The sequence below is a fragment of the Neovison vison genome, chromosome 6 (genome assembly GCF_020171115.1).
Source record: "Neovison vison isolate M4711 chromosome 6, ASM_NN_V1, whole genome shotgun sequence".
Taxonomy (NCBI): Eukaryota; Metazoa; Chordata; class Mammalia; order Carnivora; family Mustelidae; genus Neogale; species Neogale vison.
This window is the reverse complement of record NC_058096.1, coordinates 102,083,392-102,107,610: the sequence shown is the minus strand read 5'-3', so window position 1 is coordinate 102,107,610 and position 24,219 is coordinate 102,083,392. Positions and strand designations below refer to the sequence as shown.

The window sequence follows — 24,219 nt, the reverse complement described above, 5'->3', positions numbered from 1 at the left end:
CATGTCAGCCAGTCACAGCACTCTGCTCCCTCAGTTTTTTCCAACATGCCCACAGGGCTCCTGAGATGACCCAAGAGCACAGTGCACACTTGGATAGGTTAAAAGAACAGGAGGAAAAGAGAAAGGTGCTCTGGGATGTTTGTGTTCATTGGTCAGGCCCCTCTCTAGCTGTGCAGCATGTAGGAAGAAAGCATTCAGCCGTGCAGGGTAAATAGCAACTAGCCTAGTGCCTGGCAAAGCTGAGCAAAGGTAGTGAAAAGTCCACTGATTCACAGAGCTGAGAGGGAGCCATATTTGCTCCAGTGCTTTTCTGCTTTACACAGAAGAGAACGGAAGTTGAGACATACCTTTAACTAGATTAATTTTTTAAAAATTATATATATATATATAAAAACCAGAACTATGATCCATGAGAAATTCTATGTATCTTGTTTTAAACTATTTCAGAGTATTTTTAATTTTTTTTCTGGAGGATGATGGTGACAATGAAAATATAGTTAGAAATGGGAGGGACTTGAGAGATGACTGAATTCAGTCTTCTCATTTTATAGATGAAAAACCCTAGGGCTTAAGTGTTCTGGCCACTGTCCACACACTGAGGTCATGCAGTGCAGGGCACCCGCTGGCCTTGTTAGCACACATTGCCCCTTCTTAATTACATGGAATATATCTTTTTACAGTTTTGCAGGCTCTATTTTGAGACATCTCTAGGCTTCCGAGTTTTCTTCCTCCTCTTTGATTGTATTTCAAACAAGGTACTGAATGTGGCAACTGAATTATTACAGTTATCTTTGTATTCTATGGGCAATTTAAAACTGACTTGAGTTAAAATGGGAAACTTCACACGAGTCATAAGAAACTTAAGACATCCAGCAATTCAATCTGGTTCACATAATAATAGCAATAAAGAAGAAATTGAACATTTTTTCCCCACTCTTGCAATGAGCTAAATACAATTTACAGATTTTCTTATTAATCCTCCCAGAAGAGCTGCAGCCATTTTCCTCACTGAGGACCTCAACCACAGAGGTCATGAGTTAGAGTGTGTAAAGGAACAGCAAGTGCTGGTATGGAAACAGAGGACTCTGTTTCAGGGTCCCTTCATGGTACTAACATGCTGTTTGATCTAGTTGAGTCACAGAATCTTTCTGAATCTCCATCGACTTGTCATTTAAATGGGAGGAGTTGGGTAAGGTGATTTCCAAGATGCCTTATGGGCAGATTCTGTGATTTCCCTGACATTGGAGTCCACAGCTTTTATTTTTTCCCATTTAATACCCGTGCTTAAACAAGTCTTCCTTAAAGTTCTGTAACTTTTCTATTCTTCCAGAAATTTCCTGTTTTTGTTTTTGTTTTTTTTTAAGATTTTATTTATTCGGGTGCCTGGGTGGCTCAGTGGGTTAAGCCTCTGCCTTCGGCTCAGGTCAGGATCTCGGGGTCCTGGGATCGAGTCCCGCCCGGATCGGGCTCTCTGCTCAGCAGGGAGCCTGCTTCCCCCTCTCTCTCTGCCTGCCTCTCTGCCTACTTGTGATCTGTCAAATAAATAAATAAAATCTTAAAAAAAAAAAGATTTTATTTATTCGACAGAGTAAGAAATCACAAGTAGGCAGAGAGGCAGGCAGAGAGAGAGGAAGGGAAGCAGGCTCCCTGCTGAGCAGAGAGCCCAATGCGGGACTGGATCCCAGGACCCTGAGACCATGACCTGAGCAGAAAGCGGAGGCTTAACCCACTGAGCCACCCAGGCGCCCCCAGACCTTTCCTGTCCATGAATTTTCTTTTTTCTTCTCCTTTTTCTAAGAGGGATGGGAAAAACAGTAATGTCTTTTTTGTTTGTTTGTTTTGTTTTTGTCAGGAGGTCACCAACCCAAAAAGATAGATAGAATAAGGCAGTAAGTAGATAGTTACCTCATTTTTCCCTGGTAGAAGTCTATGGTTGTTTGGGATTTGAAGTTTCTTTCATGACAACATCACTCCTTCTTCTTCCTCCAAGTGTCTCGCGTTCTACTTCATCAGACTGAAACCATCCATTGTTTCTTTCAGTGTTCTTCTTTCAAAATGTTTCTATTCTTAATTCATCCTTTCCTTTCTCCTCTACTCCAATACAACCATAATTCATTTTGGAGGAAGAAGATCCCCTTTGACATCCCAAAGCAACCTTTATTGTGGCCTTAATCCAATGTCCTGTTCTTCTGAGTTGGTGGTTCTTCTATATGGATACATATTAGAATCACCTGGAAGAACTAAAAAGTAATATAGGTGCCCATCCTACCCCAAAACAATTTAATCAGAATCTCTGCAGATCAGAAGTAGGCATAAGTATTATTGTAAGGGTCCTAAGTGAGTTTAATGTTCAGAAAGGGTTGATAATGAGTGCTCCAGGGTCTTGCATCATTAATTAGCCTTTGTTTATTCTTCAGCTGTAATCCATTTTACTGGCTCCTTCCCTTCAGTCTGCAAATGTGCTCAGCCTTCTGTTATCTTAATAAAACACCTTCTCTTGTCCCTGAAGCTATGATTCCATGCATTACCATTCCTTCCACTTTACCCTCTCAATTGTGCTGCTCTGGGGTCATTCCTGAAATAGCTTTCTTTGAGGTCACCACAATGGCCAAAATAGTCCCTCTGTCTTCACCGTCCCCAGGCTCTCTGCAGGGCCTGACCTTCCTGATCATCATTGTCTCTGAAATTTTGTCTTCCCTTGGCTTCTATGATTCTGAATTCTCTTGGTTTCTTTCTCAGGTCCCCAAAGGTTCCTTTAAAATTGTATCTGTAAAGTGGCCCTGAAGTGTAGCTGCTTCTTGGTTTTATCCTAGTTGCTTGTAAATTCTTGGTTTATTCTTTCCTTAAAGTGATTGCCTAAGTTTAAATGATCACATTTGTGAAAATAGCTCTGAAATCTACATCCCTTTTCTGAGTTGCAATTTATATCTCACGAGGAGACTTTCTTATATGGATGTCTTCCCTCCATTTCAAACTCAACATGTTCCAAACTTAGCTCATCCTCTTCTATTCCTTCTCTGTGATCCCTCAACCAACACTGTCTTCCTAGTTTTCTGGGCTTAAAAATTCTGGTTATCAGTCATGTTTCTCTCTCTTACTCACTCTGCATATTCCACAAATCCCTAAATTGAGCCTTTCTTCTCTTTGTCATCTTTAAGACATCTATTTTCCCTTCTCACTTTTTTTTTTTTTATATTTTATTTATTTGACAGAGAGAAACACAGTGAGAGAGGGAACATAAGCAGAGGGAATGGGAGAAGGAGAAGCAGGCCTCCAGCCCAGCAGGCAACCCAGGCTTTTTATTAATCATTATATCTTCCTAGGCTACTGACTCTGAAGTATACTTATTTCATGGCAATAGTGTGAATTTGAGTTCTTTTTCTTTTTTTTATTTTTAAGGAGAAGCAAAACTATAAGTGCTTCCTTTCGAAAGGAGCCCAATAACTGATTATTCTCAAGAACTGAATTAAATTGATTTGCAGTTGGGTCACTTCTAAATCAGAGGAAAAGGAAGGGATTGTTTTTTTCTAATAAGGTTCTATGAGGCCTGATAAGAAAAAATTGTTTTTTTCTTTAAACATAAATTTTTTTAATACTCTCCAAATCTTACCAGGATTTCAAGTTCTATTTTGCAACAACAGATGAGGAAAAGGCATGGTGTTTTGGTATCAATTGTAGTTTCAAGATCTGCCTCTGATAAACATTTCAGGTTTGAATTCTTATTAGAAGTTCATTTAAATTTACCTATGACCATAACGTTCTGGAACTTGTTACTTTATTTATTATTTTTTTTAAGGATTTTATTTATTTATTTGACACAGAGAGAGAGAGATCACAAGTAGGTAGAGCACCAGGCAGAGAGAGGAAGGGAAGCAGGCTCCCCACTGAGCAGAGAGCCCAATGTGGGCCTTGATCCCAGGACCCTGAGATCATGACCTGAGCCAAAGGCAGACACTTAAACGACTGAGCCACCCAGGCACCCCTGAAAGTTGTTATTTTTGATTAGGAGTATAGACTCTGGAATCAGGATTGGATCATCTGAGGTTGAATCAAGGTTATAATAATAATTGTGTAGCTTTGGACAAGTTGCCAGACCTCTTTGTGCCTGTTTCTTTAGCTGAAAAAGAGAGATAATAAAAACTATTCATAAGTTTGTCAACAGGATGCGATGACAGAGTATAGTGCTTGATTCATGATTAAGAAATCAAAAAATGGGGGCACCTGGGTGGTTCAGTGGGTTAAAGCCTCTGCCTTCAGTTCGGGTCATGATCCTGGGGTCCTGGGATTGAACCCTGCATCAGGGTCTCTGCTCAGCAGGGAGCCTGCTTCCCTTCCTCTCTCTTTCTGCCTGCCTCTCTGCCTACTTGCGATCTCTGTCTGTCAAATAAATGAATAAAATCTTTTAAAAAAAGGAAATTAAAAAATATTAGTCATTACTAATTATAATAGTTTCTGATAAACCAGTTTGGCTCTGAATATTCCTTTTCAATGATTTCTTCTAATTATCTACTCTTTTTTTCCACCTACCATTACTCTGTCTCAAGTTTTCGTTTTGGGGTAAACCAATTTGAACAATTCTCAGTCCCAAAAGAATCTCTGAAGCTGACCAGAGAATCCTCATTCCTATCCTCAGCCAATAAATCTGTCCCTTTCTGTCTCTGAGGCACTGTCTCATCATTACTTGCATTAGAGTAATTAATATTACTTGCCCATACCTCTGTTATTTTTATTTTGTTTTCAACAGGTCTTCCTAAAAGTCTGCACTGGACAATATCTAGTTCATCTTGTATGATTTTTTCCATCAAATCCTGTAAGTACATCTAGACCAAGACTAGTCCCAAACTGGACTTCTTTTTTTTGTTTTTTGTTTTTTTCTCTCTCCATCTTTTTCTTTCTTTCTTTCTTTCTTTCTTTCTTTCTTTCTTTCTTTCTTTCTCTCTTTCTCCCTTTTAATAAAAGAAATCTGTTTTCTTCCTCATATCTTCTGTCTCTGTCATAAATCTTAACTGACTTTAGATGAACAGCAATTTAGAAGTTCAGGTTTCAGGTGAAGATTCAGTTTGAATTTCACTTGAAATTTTTATTAAAATGATTTGATTATCATCATGAAATGATTTTCATATTTATGAATTAATTCGATGTCATTTTAGTAAAAGCTTTTTCACAAACTGTGATAAAAATCCAGCCAAGATAACACTTTGGCATAGGGCAGTTTTGTTTTGTTTTGCTTATCTATATTAAAGAACTACCAGTAAGAAACTCCTTAGCTCTTATTATGCCTTTGAAGCATGGATAACATCCAACTGCACTACCTAGGAAAGAAGAAAGAAATCTGAACACCGTTAAAGGTGCTGTCAGAATTGACTGGTATTTATTTACAAATCTAGCAGACTACTGAGGCATAAAATGTGTAACTTATTAGGTCACTGCTTCCGAATACAAATTGTAATAATTTCAGGGTAATAGCGTGTTTGAATATCTACAATTTAAGGGAAGCAAGAGCCAGGAAAATTGTTATATTTGCTTGAGTAAAAATAGTTACAGACAGCAACAAAACAACAGCAGCACCAACAAAAACTTATAGAAATGGGAGGACCTGTGATCCAAATTCTACCTAGACTGAGGAAAGGTAATCTTACAGGAAAACAGCCCATGTACTACATTGATGAGATCAAGGCTGATTTGGGGAAAATGAGGTGGAAAGGAAATAAAGCTTATAATGCCACGGATCTGTATCAGGTTATGGAAGGTATTATGCAAAGAGAATTGTGACATAATTTATATTTTATCTGAAATGGGTCGTCAGCCTGAATTATCTTAAAGATTGGTGGCAGAAGAATGGAATCACTTTTTTTGGTTTTGTTATTCAAAAGATAAGACTGTAGGAAAATAGAAAAATAATTTGATGAGATGTTAAGGAAAATATGTGAGGTCTGTTACAAAACATTGTGCTCATTTGCTTAACTCTCCCTTCCCTTTTGTCCTTCTCAGTGTGGAAGCTTGTGGGGGAATACTGTCAATTCATTCTTTCATAGTTACCATTTAGAATTATATTGTAAACGTTGCTCAGCATCTGGATGAGGGCCAGCACCATGCATTAGGGGTTTACTTAGTGGGTAAAGAGAGAGCAGAGATAGATGTTAATCCACAGGGAAGCAGATTGTTCCCGGTCAGACTTTTGCCCATGAGTCATGTGCTTCCCTCTGTTTCCTGGGGCTCTGGGCATGACCCTCTTAGGACCTCACAGTCCACACCTGTACAGCTGGGGCCCATGCAGATAGACACCTGAGCAGAAAGTATGTCAAATGGCTGGCAGGTGTCAAATATAGTGCTTGAAAATTTGGGAGTTAGTCTGGTGTCAGCTTGAATCCCAGCTTTTCTACCTACAAATTGTTTTACCTTGGGCAAACTCAGTATTCTCTCTGAGCCTCAGTTTTCTCAAGTATAAAACGGGAGTAACAGGAGCACTTGGGTCTGTTCTGAGCTGCAAATGAGAAAATGCTTAGCAAATACCTGGCATCATGCCTTAACCTTGTTAGGGGTTCACAGGCTACCGATGATATCATTATGTAAAATGCCTATCATTTACAAAATACTCAATAAAGGTCTTGTTAGCAGAGACCATAATCAAAAATAAGCATCTATTTCTCCATGGTTTTTGCTCCCAAATCCTCTCTGGCAACGTCCATGTCTAGGTGAAACAGTATCCAGAAGCAGAAATGGTGTGTTGTTCATAATGAGGTGAGGCAGTGTGGCCTGGGGTCTGGAGTCAGAGGATCTGGATGGAAGCCTGGCTCTGCCATTACTTGCTGTGGGACTTGGGACAGGACTTTTAGTGTCTTTGAGCTTCAGTTTTCCAGTCTTAAATTAAATTTAATTTCTAGTCTAAAATTAAGTTAAATTTTATTTTATTTTATTTTTATTTATTTATTTATTTATTTTTCAGTTTTCTGGTCTTAAAAAACTCCATTTTCTGATGATGTCCCCTATACTGAGTTGTGGGACTCAGATTAATTCCATGTGAATTCTATGTGTAACATACAAAATGAGGTAAGACGCAAATTCACCCACAAGAGGCCCTCAGGATCCTCCTCTCAAAAGAAAGGGTATCTAGACCATTCCTGCATCCCTGTGGGCTCTTTATCAACAGCCCTCACTCTTGCTTCACTTTTTGAGGAATAATTCTTTTAAAGAATGGCCTGCTTCCTCACCATCTGCTCGCTCTTTTAATGATATTGAACTTAATTTTGATGCTTAACCTTGTTTTGGAAAGCAATCTCTCATTTCACCAATGAATCAGTAAAATCCATATCACAAACCCAAAGCCCTTCCCAGTTGAACTGTCTGTAACATTTGACATGATTACCCCCTCCCTCCACCTTAATCATAACCACGGGCAACATACTTCTTGCTGCCCTGTGCTAGCCACCTACCTCTGGGTGACAGATGTGAAGGGCTTGTTTTATTTAGGAGGCAACTGAGGAACAGAGATGGTAATTAACTTGCTCAATGTCACAGAACTGCCACGTAAGTGTCAAAGGGAAGAAAAAAAGGAGGTAGATTAGAGCCCTGTTAATACTGATGCTTCTTCTTGTAACTTTATCCTTTTCTTAGCTTCAATTTGTAATCTTTCTCTATGAAAATACCCAAGCACTGTGTACCTTTCTTGTGGCATCTGTTTCACTCCTAACCCCTGGAATGTGATACAGAACCTATAGTCTCTTTGAGGACACTTTTAAGCAAAATGCTTTGTTGGGACAAATTATCTTTAAAAAAAAAAAGGAACATTAGACAAAAATCTTTCTTTGGACTGATAAATCTGAAGAGTGAACACTAAATAGGAACATGAAAACATCAATTTATTCCTGGTTCTTTTATAAACAATGTAACACTGGCTTTCTCAGGCTCAGAATTCCCTCAGGGTGAGTTGATCAAGAGGTTTTTCTCCATACTATTGCAACGGTAGAGAAACACAGCAGAAGGGAAGGGTCCAGTTGTGCACACTTTGTTTAGAAGTTGCATTTGAAAGTCTCATTGCTGTTCTAATTGATGACAAAAGATACCAGCCAGGGGAGGTATAATGTGAGTTAGATAAACTCTGGGTAAGGTAATGCTCAGGGGAGGAATTTGAGCTAGTTTGTGTCATGCCCTGAAGGACCATAAACAAGAGACAATGAGTGTTGTTACATTTCCTGCTGACCTTTATTTAAGGGGACTTTCTTATTAGAAAAGAGCTTGCTTTAGCTTATTGTTAAAATTGTTGTTTGTTCACCTGCTTTGAAAAGGAACAGGCAAGAGTAAGCGTGGAGGTAGATAGAATTTGTCTACTTGGTATTGGTGTAACGTTTTCTTGATCTCTTTTCTCTCTAAGATTATACTTATATGAATATAATGGATATATAATGAATATAATATGTATATAATATTATATAAATATACACATACATATTGCACAAAAGGGGCTGATGTATGAAGTAGAGGAAAAGCACAGCATGGGACACAATAGTACTTTAAAGGAAAATGTACTAAAATATAGAAGGACTGTTAGATATAATGAAATTTCGATTTTTGTAGGTGAAAATAATTGAATCTAAGCAATTTCATATGGTTTAGCTTTTTACAAGACCCCTCAACTCATAGTGACCCAAAGCCTATTATGTAAGTGACACTATCCCACTTAACAGAGATGAAGCTTAGAGAAGTTAAATGATTTTCCCAAGGGCATGCACGAGATGGATTTTTGAACCTAGGTCAACTTTCTTTCTATTCAATAAAAGCATCTTTTTATAAATGTGTCTCTTCATGAAATTTGGAAGTAGAATAAAAAAAAGAAAAGAAAAATTATGTATGTGTATAACTATGTGGTAAGTAAGTAGCAAAATGTAAAACCTGCTGAAAGAGCTCAACAACCTCCAGAGAGGGCCCCTCTAACTTGGGGGATGATGAAGGGAAAGGAAGAGGGGAAAATGGGAAGAGTTGAGAGAAGGTTCTATCCAGAAGGAGCCACTGGAGAGTTGGTAGGACTTGGACAGGTGGAAATGAAGAGTGGGAGGGAGACATTTCCTGGGTGTTTGAAGTGCATTGGGCCAAGGGACAGAGGCATGAGGATATTGTGATAGATATGTTTGAGCGGTGGCAAGTGGTACAGTTCAATTGTAATATAAGGTGAGAAAGGGGAGGTAAAGATTAGACTGGAAATTTATCTGGACACCAAAATTTGGAGGACTGTGATGACCTATCTTGTTGGATAAGGCTTGATTTGCCTGGCTAAGCAAGAGCCACTGAAGAGTTGTGATGACAGAAGTTCCATGATCAAGGTCATGCTTTAGAGCTACTCATTGGGAAAGGCTAGAGGGAGAAAACAGGGTGGGAAGATATTAAAACAGTTTTTTTTTTTTCCTTCAGAATTTATATGTGAGAGATCTAGCTAGAGTGTTTATTAAAGTTGCAGGCTTTGCCCAAAAAGATTCTGATTGAATACAGGCCACATGAATTGATATTTTTAAAACCTCCCCAGGTAATTCTTATGCCAGAAATTTAAGGATAACACTTTAAAAAAAAAAAAAAATTCAGACTAGGGGCAAGGAAGTTGGCAAGCAAACTATCGTAACAACCAAGGTATGAGAACAAAGGGGGTTTATTTGTATAGAGAGGAATAAAGATGCAGACACATAAGATTTTTGAAGGAAGACTCTATAGGACTCAGGCACTTGGGTGTATAGTTGGGGAAGGATTCAAAGAATAGTGGCTTTAGAGGCTGGACTGTTAGTAGCCCAATGAATAAAAACCTGAGGCAGAGTAGACTTATTAGGTCTTACCATAAGTTCATTTCTGCCAAGTGAGTTTGGAAGTGAAGACAACAGCCATAGGGAAATGTCTACTAGGTGGCAGGCAATGTGGGACTTGGGTTGGGGAGCAACGCCACAATTGAAGAGATGGTTTGTGATGAAAGTATAGACAGTTTTGTTTTTGTTTTTTAAGATTTTATTTGGGAGAGAGAAGATGAGCAGGGGGGAGGAGCAGAGGGAGAGAAAGGAGCAGACTCCATGCTGAGCAGGGAACCTGATGCAGGGCTCCATTCCAGGACCCTGGTATGATAACTTCAACTGAAGGTGGATGCTTAATGGACTGAGCCATCCAGGGCCCCTGACACAGTATTTTCAATTGCTGAAAAGTATAACAAAAAATCAAGAAAGGAAAAAGAGGATCTAGCAAAGAGGAAAGATAAGAAAGAACTGTAAAGTAGGAAGGGACCTGGGAAATGAAACACAATTAAAATCAAGGAAAGAGAGGATTTCAAGAAAAAAAATCCAATCATTCTGTGTGTATCATATACATATCGTATATGTATCATATATCATATATATAAATATATATAGAATGATTGAGGGTCATGAGGGTTGTGAAAAGCCAGATTGGGTGACTTTTTCTGCAATCATAGGAAACCAGTATTGTCAGAATTCATACACCAGTGTTTTAAAAAGATGGAGAGCAAGGAATTGGAGGTGTAAATATAGTCTACAATTTCAAGATGTTTTTGATCAAAGAGAACTCTAGTCATGTTTGAGGGTTCATAACCTCAACATCTATCCAGTTATTCAAGCCAGAAATCTAAACTTCTCCTTGACACCACCTTCTTCCTTACCCACATCCTCTCAGATTTAGCCCATCACTAACTCTCTAATAGGACTTCTTGAACATGGCTCCTCCAAATGGCCACTTGTCTGCTATTTCACTGCCACCCAGTCTAAGCTACCGTCATCTGCATTATTACAGTAGCCTTTCCATAGACCTCTCTGTATCCATTTGCTTACCTCCATTTTGATCACCACATTGCAGCAGAACAATGGCATACTCTTGCAAAGCACAGATATCTTCTCAACCTCATGCTTAATACCATGGATGACTTCCATTGCTCTTCACATAACAAGCAAACTTCTTCACAGGACCTGTAAGGGCTCACCTAGCCAGATGCTTTTTTGCCTCTTCAGCCTCATCTTTAACCACATGCTGCTTGATCCCACTTTCTAGCCACACTGGCCCTTTCTCAGAGGATAGTTCCCATTTACTCTCTGTAACAGGCTTCCTTTTTATCTCATTCATTAATTTTATTTATTTATTTAGATTTTATTTGTTTATTTGACAGAGACAGAGAGATGGCAAGAGAGGGAACAGAAGCAGGGGGAGTGGGAGAAGAAGAAGCAGGCTTCCCGCTGAGCAGGGAGCCTGATGCTGGCTCGAGCCCAGGATTCTGGGCTCATGACCTGAGCCGAAGGAGGAAACTTGATGACTGAGCTACCCAGGCACCCATCATTCATTAATTAAAAAACAAACAAACAAACAAACAAAACCTGATGTCTTTCACTAGAGTGCAAGCCCCATCAGAGCAGGAAATTCCCACCCTCTCCCACCTCCACCCACCCTTTCCCACTATAAGTGTGACACTTGATAAACACTGAATAAGTGACGATGTCATACTTCAGCCTTGCATGTGCTTTTTCCCTGCCCAGAAAGCTTTTCCTCTAATTCCTGCTGCTTTTACACTTGCTTTTTCTTTCTTTCTTTTTTTTTTTTTCATTTTCATGCTTCTTCATTTAGCATCTTAGTCCTTTCTACTTCAGAGATACTTTCCCTGACATTCTTGACTACACTAATGTCTCTACTTAATCTCTTACCACTTATTACATTTGGAATTTTACATTTATTTGAGTGACTATTAGAAAAATATCTTTCTGATCCAGGACTGTAACTTCTGTGGTTGGGGATAGGGTCATTTGTGAGTTGACTTAACATTGTAACCTCAGTGCCCATCATAGTACCTACTCCATAGTGGATACTCAGTAAATATTCATTGAATAAATGAATGAGTAATTGAATGAATGCAGACATGGAATGAGGACTGATCAATTAAAGGCTAGCAAAATGGAGAATAGATATAGATTTTTTAATGTGGACAATTGAGAACATCGGTCTAGGGTAAGAATTTTCTTCCAGTTAACAAACTAAATACCATATGAAATCAAAATTACATGCAAGGCAACTTTTCCTATAGGCATATAAATCAGAGCATATCTCCTATTTTTATACCATTTTTTTAACAGTTTCACTTCAGCAGACACTAGATCCACTTGTCAGGGTGAAATAGGCCTAGAAGACTGAAAAGCAGGCTGTAATAGACATTCTTTTTTCCCTTTTTTTTTTTTTAATGTTTTATTTATTTCTTTGATAGAGAGTGAGCACAAGCAGGGGAAGTGGCAGGCAGAGAGAGAAGCAGACTCCCCATGGAGCACGGAGCTGGTCCATGGGTCTTGATCCCAGGACCCCAAAATCACAACCTGAACCAAAGACAGATGCTTAACGGACTGAGGCATCCAGGCTTCTCTGTAATAGACATTCTATTTACCATGGCTATTGTTATCTTTTATACATCCAAAGAGATTTTCTCAAATTTGGTAACATATTATCTAAGCCTTCCTTCTCCTTTAGATATGAACTTTCCCTCTCTTGACTTTTTTTTTTTTTATTCATTCCAACAGAGAATTGAGTCCTGTACTGTTCTATTTTTATGTTTTTAAAGCAAATAGTTACCTTGAGTTGTCTACACAGAAGCCCCACATGACTGTTGCCAAGCACCACACAGGATCAAATAAAACTGCTAGGAAGTGAGGTTAAAGCAGTCATTGGTTATTCCCACAGAGAGGAAGAAACTGGATCAATCCTATGAGAGTTTTGCCTCTAAAGTTAGGAATTATTGTCTCCCAGATGTCAAGTTGTATTTTTCCCCCTTAATTTCTTCATTTGGAATATACCAGGAAATGAAAAAAAAAAAAATCCAAAGACAACCAGTGGCTCCTGATTTACTACAGAAATACAATCCCTCTGAGGAAATTCCAGTTCACTTTGATGGAGCTACAAATACTTCGCATGGTCAGAAGTTTTCAAATGATTGTACAAAACCAAACTCAGAACATTCAAGAATTATCTCATGGGCAAGATTTACCAAGTGTGGGGTGCCTGGGTGGCTCAGTTAGTAGATGGTTAAGTATCTGCCTTTGGTTCAGGTCATGATCTTGAGGTCATAGGATGGACCCCAGCATCATTGGGCTGGAATGAGGTACCCAGACAGCAAACACCTAGAGTCTTCTCTCCCTCCCCCTCCCCCTGCTCATGCTCTCTCTCTCTCTCTCAAATAAATAAATTCTTAAAAAAAAAAAAAAAAAGATTTACCAAGTGCTTCTCTCAACCTCATAAAGTGCCGTATGTAGCACAGCCAGAATGAACCTCTGCATCTAGGAGAAAAAAACAAAGATTCTAGATTTGCATTTGAATTGCCATTTTTTTTTTTTTAACTTCCTAAGAGTTTCATTTTTGAAAGAGAGTTTAGTTTTGTAGATAAGATTTATGGCATCAGATACTTGACCTTTGCTAGCTTTCCAGTGAAAAATTTAATAATTAAAAGACTTAAAAAAAAAAAGTCTAACTCATTATTTTTAAAATCCTAAACTATGTCACAAAGTACAATGGAATTCCCCAGACACATGTAGTCTTGTAAGGGCTTTATTTTGACAAAGTCCAAATTGAATCCTCCTTTGGTAGAAGGCTACCTATGTAGATTGGTTTTATAAATTATTTCTAATGACAGAGATGTCTGCGAACAATAAAATTCTATGGATAAACAGGCAACATCAGAGCTCACAACCCCACTTTTCCATCCTCTTCCTTAAGAGCCCTGTCTGCACCAGAGTGCACAAAGGGGATTCAGTGCAATTAAGATTTGTGTGGTTTCTAGACCCTACATCTCCAGTCAAGCCGCCTGGTAAATAATGATAAGTCATTTACCTGATTTCTGTACTATGACTCTACCTCAGGGAATAGGATGAAGAGAAGAGTGTGTATCAATCAAAAAGTTACTTTTTTAAAAATATAGGTTTTTTTTTTTTTAAGATTTTATTTATTTATTTGATAGACAGAGATGACAAGTAGGCAGAGAGGCAGGCAGAGAGACAGGAGGAAGCAGGCTCTCCACGGAGCAGAGAGCCCGATGCGGGGCTCGATCCCAGGACCCTGGGATCATGACCTGAGCTGAAGGCAGAGGCTTTAACCCACTGAGCCACCCAGGCGCCCCCAAAAATCATATAGTTTTAATACAGTTCTGTTCATGTAAGAATTATAAAAATATCTTGTCAGCTCTCAAGGAGTTTACGAACTAATTATCTGGGCTAGAAATTACACTTAAAAAATGAGTTGTATATTTTACTACTTGCCTAACTATTCTTATTTACACATCGAATGGATTTGTTGAAAACCGAAAATGAGCTTCCATGTCCAAAACATTCTGGAGGTTTAATTTCACACTCAGGAAAACACCAAAGTGACAAGGAACCTGCACGTGGGATTCATCTGACATTTTCCCTATTTAGTACAAATGCTGGCAAATGTAAAGCAAAGCCCTGCTGTCTGGTGGTATAAGCATCTTCTCTCTCTTTCCCAGGAAGTCAGCAGTCTTGACATTTTGACAGCTGATTTATTTTTCCCCTCCCCCTGAGTTGAAATTCTCACCCAGGCTCATCTGTCACCCTGGCTTTGATGAGGAGGGGGTTTAGGTGTTTTCTGTCTGAGGCTGTCAGACTCGAAGTTGGCTTCAAATGAAAGGCTCCACCATACTCTTGAGAAAGCCAGGGTAGCAGCTGTGCGCGGACAGAGGCGCGAAGGAGGGGTGGGGAAACAAAGAAAGACAATATAAGCTGGAGAATATGAAGAGAGGAGATGGGAGGACAGGTGAATGAGAAGTTAGCAAGCACAGGGCAGGTCCAGGGCTATCTTATTAGAAAATAGTTCCATGCCCACTCCTTTCTGAGGTGCAGGATTTATCTATCCACTTGGTCATTTACCCTCCTTAGGTCAAACTAGACACTAAGAAATCTAGGATAGACCTTATTCATTCATTTATTCAAGAATACTTATAGAGCATCAACTACTTGCTAAGGACTCTGCCAGGCCCTGGAAGTACTGAGAAGACTATGACCCAGTACTTAACCTGCAGGGACTTAAAATTTTACTGGGGAAGAGGGGAGCAAATTAGATTAGATCATGGCACAGTGTGCTAAGGGCCATGGCAGAACCATGCGCAGAATATTCTTAGAGCAAAAAGGAGCCATAGCCTGTGAAGATTTAAAACAAAAAATCAAACCTTGAATATCTGTGACATTTTTATGACAGTGGCATACCCATGCTGTTGGAGAGAGGCACTACTCTTGGGATGAGTTGCACTTACAGAGGTGAATTTGAGAAATGACACAATATCGAAGGAAACGCAAATGGAAAAATGTGATCATTAGTTTGTATCACTAATGATAAAAAAGAGAAAATAGTACCATGCCCTTCAAGAATCTGAAATTGGAGAAGTTGTTTGGTGTCAGATGACGTTCAGAACTGATAAAAGAAAATTTCGCTTATGTAGTAGGTTCGTATTTGAGAATGTCTTCCAATAGTTTAATTGGAAGTGCTAATTTTTATTAGGCAATGAAAGGAAATTGAATTCCTTTGCACTAAGAAATTGGTAATGTTAAATCTAGAATAATTGACGGTGGTAATTGCCAATTTCATGCATGTCTCACACTGAAGTCCTATTACATGATGTGTTCATCAGATCAGTTTAGAAATAATAAAGCCCAGGTAGCCACAGTTGGAGTGGAGACAGGAGATGTTGAAAATGGAGCCTGACAGAGCTAAGGGGAGGCACTCAGATGAAGTTTTTTTTTTTTTTTTAAGGTTTTATTAATATGACAGAGAGAGAGTGCGTGCAAGCTGGGGAAGCAGCAGGCAAAGTGAGAAGCAGACTCTCCACTGACCAAAAAGCCTGATGTGGGGCTAGATTCCAGGACTCTGGGATCATGACCTGAACTGAAGACAGACTCACTTAATTGATTGAGCCCCCCAACTCAGGCACGCCAGATAAGGTTCTTTAAACACGAATCTGTAAAATTGGGTTTGGTATCTTAGAAAAGCTGATATTTTCTTGGTTTCCAGGATTGCTTCTTGCATTTTGGATCTATTCAGAAATGAGCAAATGTGAAACATTTCCAGAAATTCTGTTTCTGGTCCTGGCTAGGTGCTCAAACACCTTGAGTTTTATGTGATACCTTAATGCATACGTGGTTCTTAAATGTTTCTAGATGACTTTAGCAGTATGCAATGCCAAGAAATAAGACCTAAAGGACTTACTTGAAATTAAATCTCTCAGTGGTATGATATATAATATATAAATATATATATAACGTCTATAACAACATATATTATGTAAAATATGTTACATGAATAATATATATATATTTTTAAAAGTTTCATCTACAATAGATACTATGTGTTATGCACACACATGGTGCTAACAGCTATGCACAGACTATCCCATTTAATCCTTACAACCCCATGAAAAATGCACTATTTCTACCTATGTTTCTGCGGAAGCAGAGGAGGCTCAGGGAGGTTTTGACAACTGGCAATGGGCAGAAGTGGGATTCAGTGTTCAGGGCTGTGAAGCTGGGGTTCCAGCACTCCCTTAGACTGCATGTCTAAAGACTGAGATTTTCTTAGTAAATTAGTGTTCATGTAACTTGTTTGACAGGAGTTCAAGTCTCATTTTTGTTTGGCAGCACCCTATATGAACAATACATTGTTCGTAAAGGAAAGAAATATCTTTTCTTCGGATTCTGTCTTTTAAAAAAAATTCCTCTAATCACTGGCAGCCTTTAGTCACTAGATACGTTAAAGAAGGTTAGTCTGTCATTCTACCTGTGAAGAGTCTCTATTGCTGAAGGGAGAGTAAATTTCGATAGTTTACTAGTTCTTTGACCTTGCGGAGTTTGAGTAACTTTTACATCTTAGTTTTCCTAGCTGTTCAATGGTTAAGCATGGTATCTAGGATTCGGGCATACTGTGAGGATAAAATGACAATAACAATAAGGACACTATTACTTTTTAAGCATCTCCTCTGTGCCAAGTACTCTAACGAGGCACTGATTCACATGATCACATTTAATCTCTAACCCAAAGAGGTACCCGTGAGGTAACTGAACTGTAAGATTTTTAAAATTTGCCCCTAGTCGCATAAATATGAAGTAGAGAAGGTGAGAGTCAGATCAAGCCTCTTTTCCTACAGCTTGTGCTTGTCTTAGATGCTGTGTCCTTTTCACATCACACTTCCTTTCTAGACTATGGGACCTTCTAGAAATATTGGACTCTATTATTTGTAACCAATTTGGACAATAAGATCATTTGATTATACCTTAATTATTTGAAGACATGTACTTTATGAATGTTAGAGTTCACGATTAACAAGACCATGAGACTAACCATCCTGATTTTGAGAGCAATAAATGGAATGTAAATGACTAGTATTATTGTTAGTTATTGTTAGTTGATTCCTATAGCCAAATAAATTACTGGGGCTTGTATGCTCAGAAAGGGGTATTCAGCCCAGTTGTATCTTCCAACCTGGTTTTTGCCATCCCTTCTCTCATCACTAACAGAGAGAAGAGAAAATACAGAACAGGTTTATGTCTGTAGTTATTTGTACAGATCTGTGAGATGTCTTTTTGAAAAAGAAGTCATCTTTGGATAAGATCAAATTCAGGCAAATTGAATTTTTATTTGCTTTGACATAGATTGGAATCAGTGATGTGATATTTTTTTCCCTCCTGTGTAGAGAGGAGAAAGAAAATCATCTTGATAAATCTCCTTGACTTTCCTCAAGGTGTTCCATATCTTTCTCTTCGGAAAAAGCAACAGGGCATTTTGACACAGCTTTGACTCTCAGGTTGATAAACTTATGTTTGGAGCCTAATGTTACTGATGGGTTTTGATGGGGACGAACATTCAGTTCCAATATTCATCAGTTTATTCATTCAACAACTGATGCTATAGATAAATCAGGGAACATAACAAAGTCACTGTTCTCATAGAGTTTACATTCTAGCAGGAGATACACAGACAGTTAAAAACAACATATAGTTGTTTTTATACATGGAGAAAAAGCAGTGACTTGGAATAGGAAGCATGCAAGAGGGTATGATTTAAGAGTTTTAGGAAAGTCTTCTCTGTTCAAGGGACATTTGGCAAAGAACTGAAGAAAGTGGGAGACCGAGTCATGTGGCTGTAAAGGAAAAACTATGTGTAAGTGCTTTGGTTGTGTAAGGGAAAATTTTTCGAGATAGTGGACATAGGCCTCGAGGTTTGAGAGTACATGGAAGGTTTGAGGAAGAGTCAGAAAGCCAGTGTGGCTGAAGTTAAGGGCTGAAGGGAGAATGGAAAGCAAGGAGGTGAGGAAAGAACCCTGGACTGATCACACATAGCCTGTGGACCACTGTGGGGATCTTGCCCTTATCTGTAGTCAGATGGGAAGATGTTGGAGGCTTTCAAGCAAAAGATACTATGATTTAACTTCAACAGTGAAACAGCCACTGGTGTTGGATACAGAAAAGAATGTGTATGTGTGGGAGCAGGGGAGACAGCAGCAAAAGCTCAATGAATGGTGAGCATACTGCTATAATCTGAGGGTTGATGTTGACTTGCCCAGAGTGGTAGCAGTGGGAATAATAATCAAATTCTAGGTACAGTTTGAAGGTAGAAGCAATGGAATTTTCTGTTCTGTGTGAAGGGGAGAAAAGATTCAAAGAGGATTCCAGAATTTATCTTCTGAGCAAGTGGAAGAGTGGCGTTTCCATTTACACATCAAGGTAAATAGGGCAGGAGGACATTTTGTGTGGAAATTCAGAAGTTCAGCTTTGAACATATTGTGTGAAGTGCCTTCTTCACTTTATGTGGAAATGTTATATGGGTAGTTGAATTTATAAGTTTGGAGGTTAGGGGAAAATTCCAGCTTAGGGATTAGAATTTGTGAGCTCTTTGTCTATGGATAGTTTCTAAGATCTTGAGATGAGGTTGGAGTCATTTAGGGAGTAAGTGTAGATAAAGAAGAGATTTCCAGTTGAGCCATGGAGCACTCCAACACTTAAAGATTTAGAAGACAATTAGGAGTCAGCAAAGGAGATTGAAAAATTCTCTACCTATAAAGTAGGGAAAATTTTACACACAGACACACACACGCAAACACACGTGTGCACATATTCACTCCTTTTCTGGTAAAACTGGGTTAAGAATTAGGAGGCATCAGTCTACTAGAGAGGATGATGCCAAGTTTTTTGTGATGTGCCAACCAAGAAACCCAAGGACAAAGAGGCTCTGATAGGAGAATAGCCTTTCTGCCCTGTCTTGCTCAGACCAACAAATGCCTTTAGAATTTAGGGTGAATTTGAAGTGAAGATACGAAGCATGATAATGGGGAAGAGAGGGCAACGTGGTCGCAAAAGGAAATAAAACTGTTGAAGTCTCCTTGTGACTATTAATACAATACCAGGTTTTTGAAAAAAAATTAGTAACTATAAATGAATAAAGAGAATAAAATACACCAATAATACACACTAAGAGAACTTCTAACATTTTGATATACTTTTTTCTAGGTTTTTTTTGTACACACATACGTATAAAAACTAGGATTATATTTTATATACATTATTATAGTCTTTTAAAATTTGATATAATAGCAAGACTATTTTTGGAAGATTCATTTGTTATCATCTTTTGAGAAGAGGAAAAAGCTGATCGAAGAGTAGATTGTGTTAGCTTGAGAAATGTCTGGTCCAATATCAGCCAATAAAGTAGAATGATGAGTGTGTGTGTGTGTGTATGAGAGAGACAGAGAATAAGGGTGATTGTGGACTTGGTAAATTGCGTCTTGGTGACTGATACGTTGGCTGTGTTACTCGTGGGGACGAGTAAACAAGGCTGACTCAAGCTTTGCTTTTTTTTTTTAATGTCAGGGTGATTCTGGACTTGTTTTTTGGATAGCTGGAGAATTGCTGGTTTTTCACTACTAGATGATAGCACAAACTGAAAGGGAAAAGTATGTGTAAGTGCTTTGGTTGATACCTACCAATATAAAGAAGTAATGAAATTAATTTGTGATACCAGGTAGGTTGTTTTGACTAAATTACTTAGTTTGGTTTTCCCCACATCTTACAAAGAAAATAGATTTCATATTCCCCCTGTATTTTTCTTATTGTGGGGTCCAGTCTAGACATATATACCTTGAATATTTAATGTACAAATTTTTCCATAAATCTGTGAAAATGGTGAAAAGTCATTTTAGCTTATCAGTAAAGTGTTATGAGCATGATGATAGCAAAATAATTTCTCCTGTTGATGACTTGATGGCACAGACTGATTCTAACATAAATGGTGAGATTAGATTTAGAAGATATTGGCAAGACAAGAGCCGTGAAAATCTCTTTCAAATCAATATAATTAATGAAAACAGTAGAAATAATATTCAGTTGTAAACTTCTAACAGCAGCATGTAAATTGTGTGTGTGTGTATTTCTGTTTGTGTATCACAAGCTCTCGTTATATATGGGTTCTGGACTGGCGAGCACAATTGGCTAGAGGATGGGACTTTACAAGGTCAAGGTCACACATTGCACTGGCCACATAGAGGCAGAAAACTATGTCACAGTCATCAGTTGCATCAGAAATTTTATACAGTCGTTTCATGGACATGTACTCTTGGTCACATAAACAACTAGACAAGAGAGTTGGTCTGGTTCCATAATATTAATCATACTATTAGAAAAAATGTGACATACAACTTTAAGCGTAGATGCCATACCCTACAGGGCAATGAATTCACTTTGTGAATGGCAGTATATATACAGAAGCTCACAAGTGTGCAAACTCAACTGCACTAGACAAGAGAAAAAGCCCTACTTAGCTTTAACTCCAATATTTAGCTGAAAACAAGCATAACATAACTGTCTCTCACTTTTTTCCTGGTTAATACTGCATTAATATCAAAGTTTTAGAAGAATATTACATTTTTGTATAAATATACAATTATTCTATGAATCTTTATTATTTGTTATAATCAAATCAGTGCATCAGAACCTAGGGTTTTTTAAAATCTAAAGCAACATCTTTACATTTTGGAGTTTGGGAAGTCCATCGGGGGAAATAACGCAATAGCACTGAGAAATGCACTCACTACGTTTCTGGCACTTCTCGTGAGGGTCATATGCAATGACAAATGCTGAAACTTGCACCATAGGTCAAGTTGGGGAAACATTAGTTTCTGACCATTGCATTTTTGCTTTAAAAATCTCAACTTATGATTTCCTGACATTGCCTTTTCTGATCGAGCTATACCAATCCCATAATAAAGTACAAAGCAGTGTAAGTTCCTCTGCAAATCCACTCATTAGCTGCACGACTTTGGAACCCAACTGCCCTCTCATCTTTCAAGGAGAATTGTGCTTTTATGGTATTCATTAAAAAAAGGAGAAGCAAAGAAAAAGGTACAACGTCAAGTCCATAACCTCTAACGAATCACTATTTCTATCTGCAGCCTGGCTATAGTCTAATCTAAAAGCAGGAGCAGGAACAGATAGAAAGCCCCTTCTTTTAATCTAAAACTCCTGCTCTGCTTTAACAAAACCATTAATACAAACAGTGTGGATCAGCCTTTCAATATGCAAAATGGACGAAGGTACCCAATTTTCTTTGATAATAAATGAAATCTGAAGTACTTCTTTATCAGGGAAATTCGTTGTAATCTTTCAATTTCCCCCTTTAAAAATTAGACTCTGGCTATCAAAGCGCATTGACCATGAGAATAAAATATTTATCTAACAGGTTTCAAGTCTTAACGACCACTTCCTCTTCTTAAATTTTCTTAGACCTTTATGCTTCCCACCTACAAAGTCTTCACCCAACCCCACCAATAGCCCAGCTGGCACCACAGATAAGAAGCAAACTGTTTTTTCCGTGACCTCTAAGCATTCTACTCCAAGGGAAAAGCAACGTGGAATGCACACTCAGCAGGCTACGAGCCTGGAGCCAGTTTGTCCTCGAGGCATTTCTGCCATAAAATATAATACTATCCACTGTGTTTTGCTTTAAGCTGATCTGTCCCCCACTCCCCTCTCTCCCCTTCCTGCTCTCACTCCGCACCTGCCTGCAATTCACAACCCACAAGGCACACAGCAAACAAAAGCCCGAAACAGCAACAGATTCCTTTGTTTTACATGCAAATCCTACCTCCGGTAGTTGTCACATCTTCCTCAAAAGCCTCGCTTAATTTTTAATGACAGCGATCCAGTGCAGTCCTCCAAGTAGCCACCGGTAATCATCATTGCCTCGCGTGCCTAAAGCCTTTCTGGACCATTAATGTCACAACCCTTGCTAACTCATAGCTTTAATACTCTCTGCTCAAAATGTCTGAAAGAGTTTGGGAGGACAATAGGAGTGACAGGCACGCTAGACAGCCATGCTTGAAATTAGTTATCAGAAGCTCCGTTAAAGCTGCTTCATACTGTTTTTAAAGCGTGCAGGACGTAGAATTTATTAGCCTATGATAGGCATGCTGTTTCTGTTTTTATTAAATACTGTAATAGGCTGTCTGTTAGCAATGCTGTGATAGGTCCAACATCACTTCCCACTGCTTTCGAATTCTCATATTAAAAAGGGAGAGAGGGCTCAGACTTCCTTAGGAGACAGAGGCGGACACCACCCTGCCTACTGGATCGGATTTCCAGATCCTCTACAACTACAGGAGAAAGAATTCCTTGTGCAAATGGTATTTTTACGTGGAAACTGAAGTTGGGAATAAACACTTTAGGGCTCCCCAGACAATTCTTCCACTCCCAACAAGGGACTCCTGCTCTCCCCAGTTACAAAAATGAGTGTTCTCTGGAGTTAGACAAGAGAATCAATCCCGGTAAGAAAACGTTCCTTATGATTACTGAGGTAGGATTCAGAGTATGCCTGTATGCAAAATCTCAAATGAGGTATCAAATGGGCTGAGTCGATTAATGGACACAGTCGTTATTTCATGCTTATAGAGCTTTGTGGTCCACTTTGTAGCAATCGAGTGTGCCCTGCTGACAAAGTGCAAAGAACTAAAGGTGGGTGGAAGGGGAGGGGGTGATCCATGCTAGGCAGTCATGACCACGGAAGATGGAAGAAGGATTTCTTACCACTGTTCAGAGATGAGGCTGGAAGTGCTACTCAGGAAAGTTGCTAAGTACTTTTCCAAATAGGGAACAGAAAAAGTTCTTGGTAGTTCACACTAACGTAGAGAATGTGTTCTGCTTCAAATGCCCAGATTTTGTACTTTTTCCCCTACTGTTCTTTCACCCCTCCTGCTATCCCAGGAGCAATAGTTACGTAGTCATTGCTATGGAAACTGAGTGGTCGCTCCAGCAGAGGGGCTGAGGAAGGGCGGCAGATGGAATAGGGACTGAAATGGATAGTTTAAATTTAAATTTATGGAATTTAAACCTGGGAGTGATTAATGAACACACAAAACCTACTACAAAACAAAAGCCCAAGGGGAATGATTGTAAATCACCATTATTTAATTACCAGTGGTTTTGTTATCTGGAAGTAGTATTATGGTCACAGTTTCATTATTTGATTGTATGTAAGAACTGACTATCTGAATTGCTTACATGTCTGATAAAAGAAAGGCATGTTTTTTTTGTTTGTTTTGTTTTTTGTTTGCTTGCTTTTTTTTTTTTTTTTAATTCCTGGTTGTCAGTTGAATATGCCTTGATTATATGTGAATTTTAGTTATTACTTAACTGGTCACAATTTCTTCTCAGGAATAAAGTGTGATTTAGTGGGAAAATCTTGTATCACGAACCATAACCATGTTTCATTCTGAATGAACGTCCTTTTACTGGTTTCTCGGAGGCAAAACCAAAATCACAAAATGCTGTAATTTAAAATTTAATAAAAAATTCTGTTCCCATTATGTTGGTAGGACAGAGAAGATTTTTTTTTTTTCACTTTTCACATCTGTTGTTCCTCAAATGGGGGGTATTTTTAAAATTTATTTTTTATTTATTTATTCTTTTGGGTACTCCATGTCTAAAACCTTCCACTAGCCTCATGATCATTCAAAAGAAACTATTTCCTACCAGAGTAATTAAAGTTTCACAGTTGTAAGGAGTCTGGGGAATACAAAATTATTGTCTTTAGGTCCTCAGTTTTTAATTGGAGTAACTGACACCACTGAAGGGAGAACACAAAAACTCCAAAATAAAATTGCTGGGAGACAATTCTTCAGGACTTTGTGAAAATCCTCTTTTTATATATGCAGGCATATCA

General features: G+C 38.6%; 1 protein-coding gene across 1 annotated transcript in view; it reads right to left on the bottom strand.

Annotated features, from left to right (window-relative positions):
- Nucleotides 1-22,548, bottom strand: part of KCNMB2 (potassium calcium-activated channel subfamily M regulatory beta subunit 2) — a 239,000-nt gene extending 216,452 nt beyond the window's left edge. The window contains exon 1 of the mRNA XM_044251819.1: nucleotides 22,147-22,548. The gene's annotated coding sequence lies outside the window, so the exon portion shown is untranslated. The remainder of the gene's footprint in view (nucleotides 1-22,146) is intronic.
- Between the last annotated feature and the right edge of the window lie 1,671 nt (nucleotides 22,549-24,219).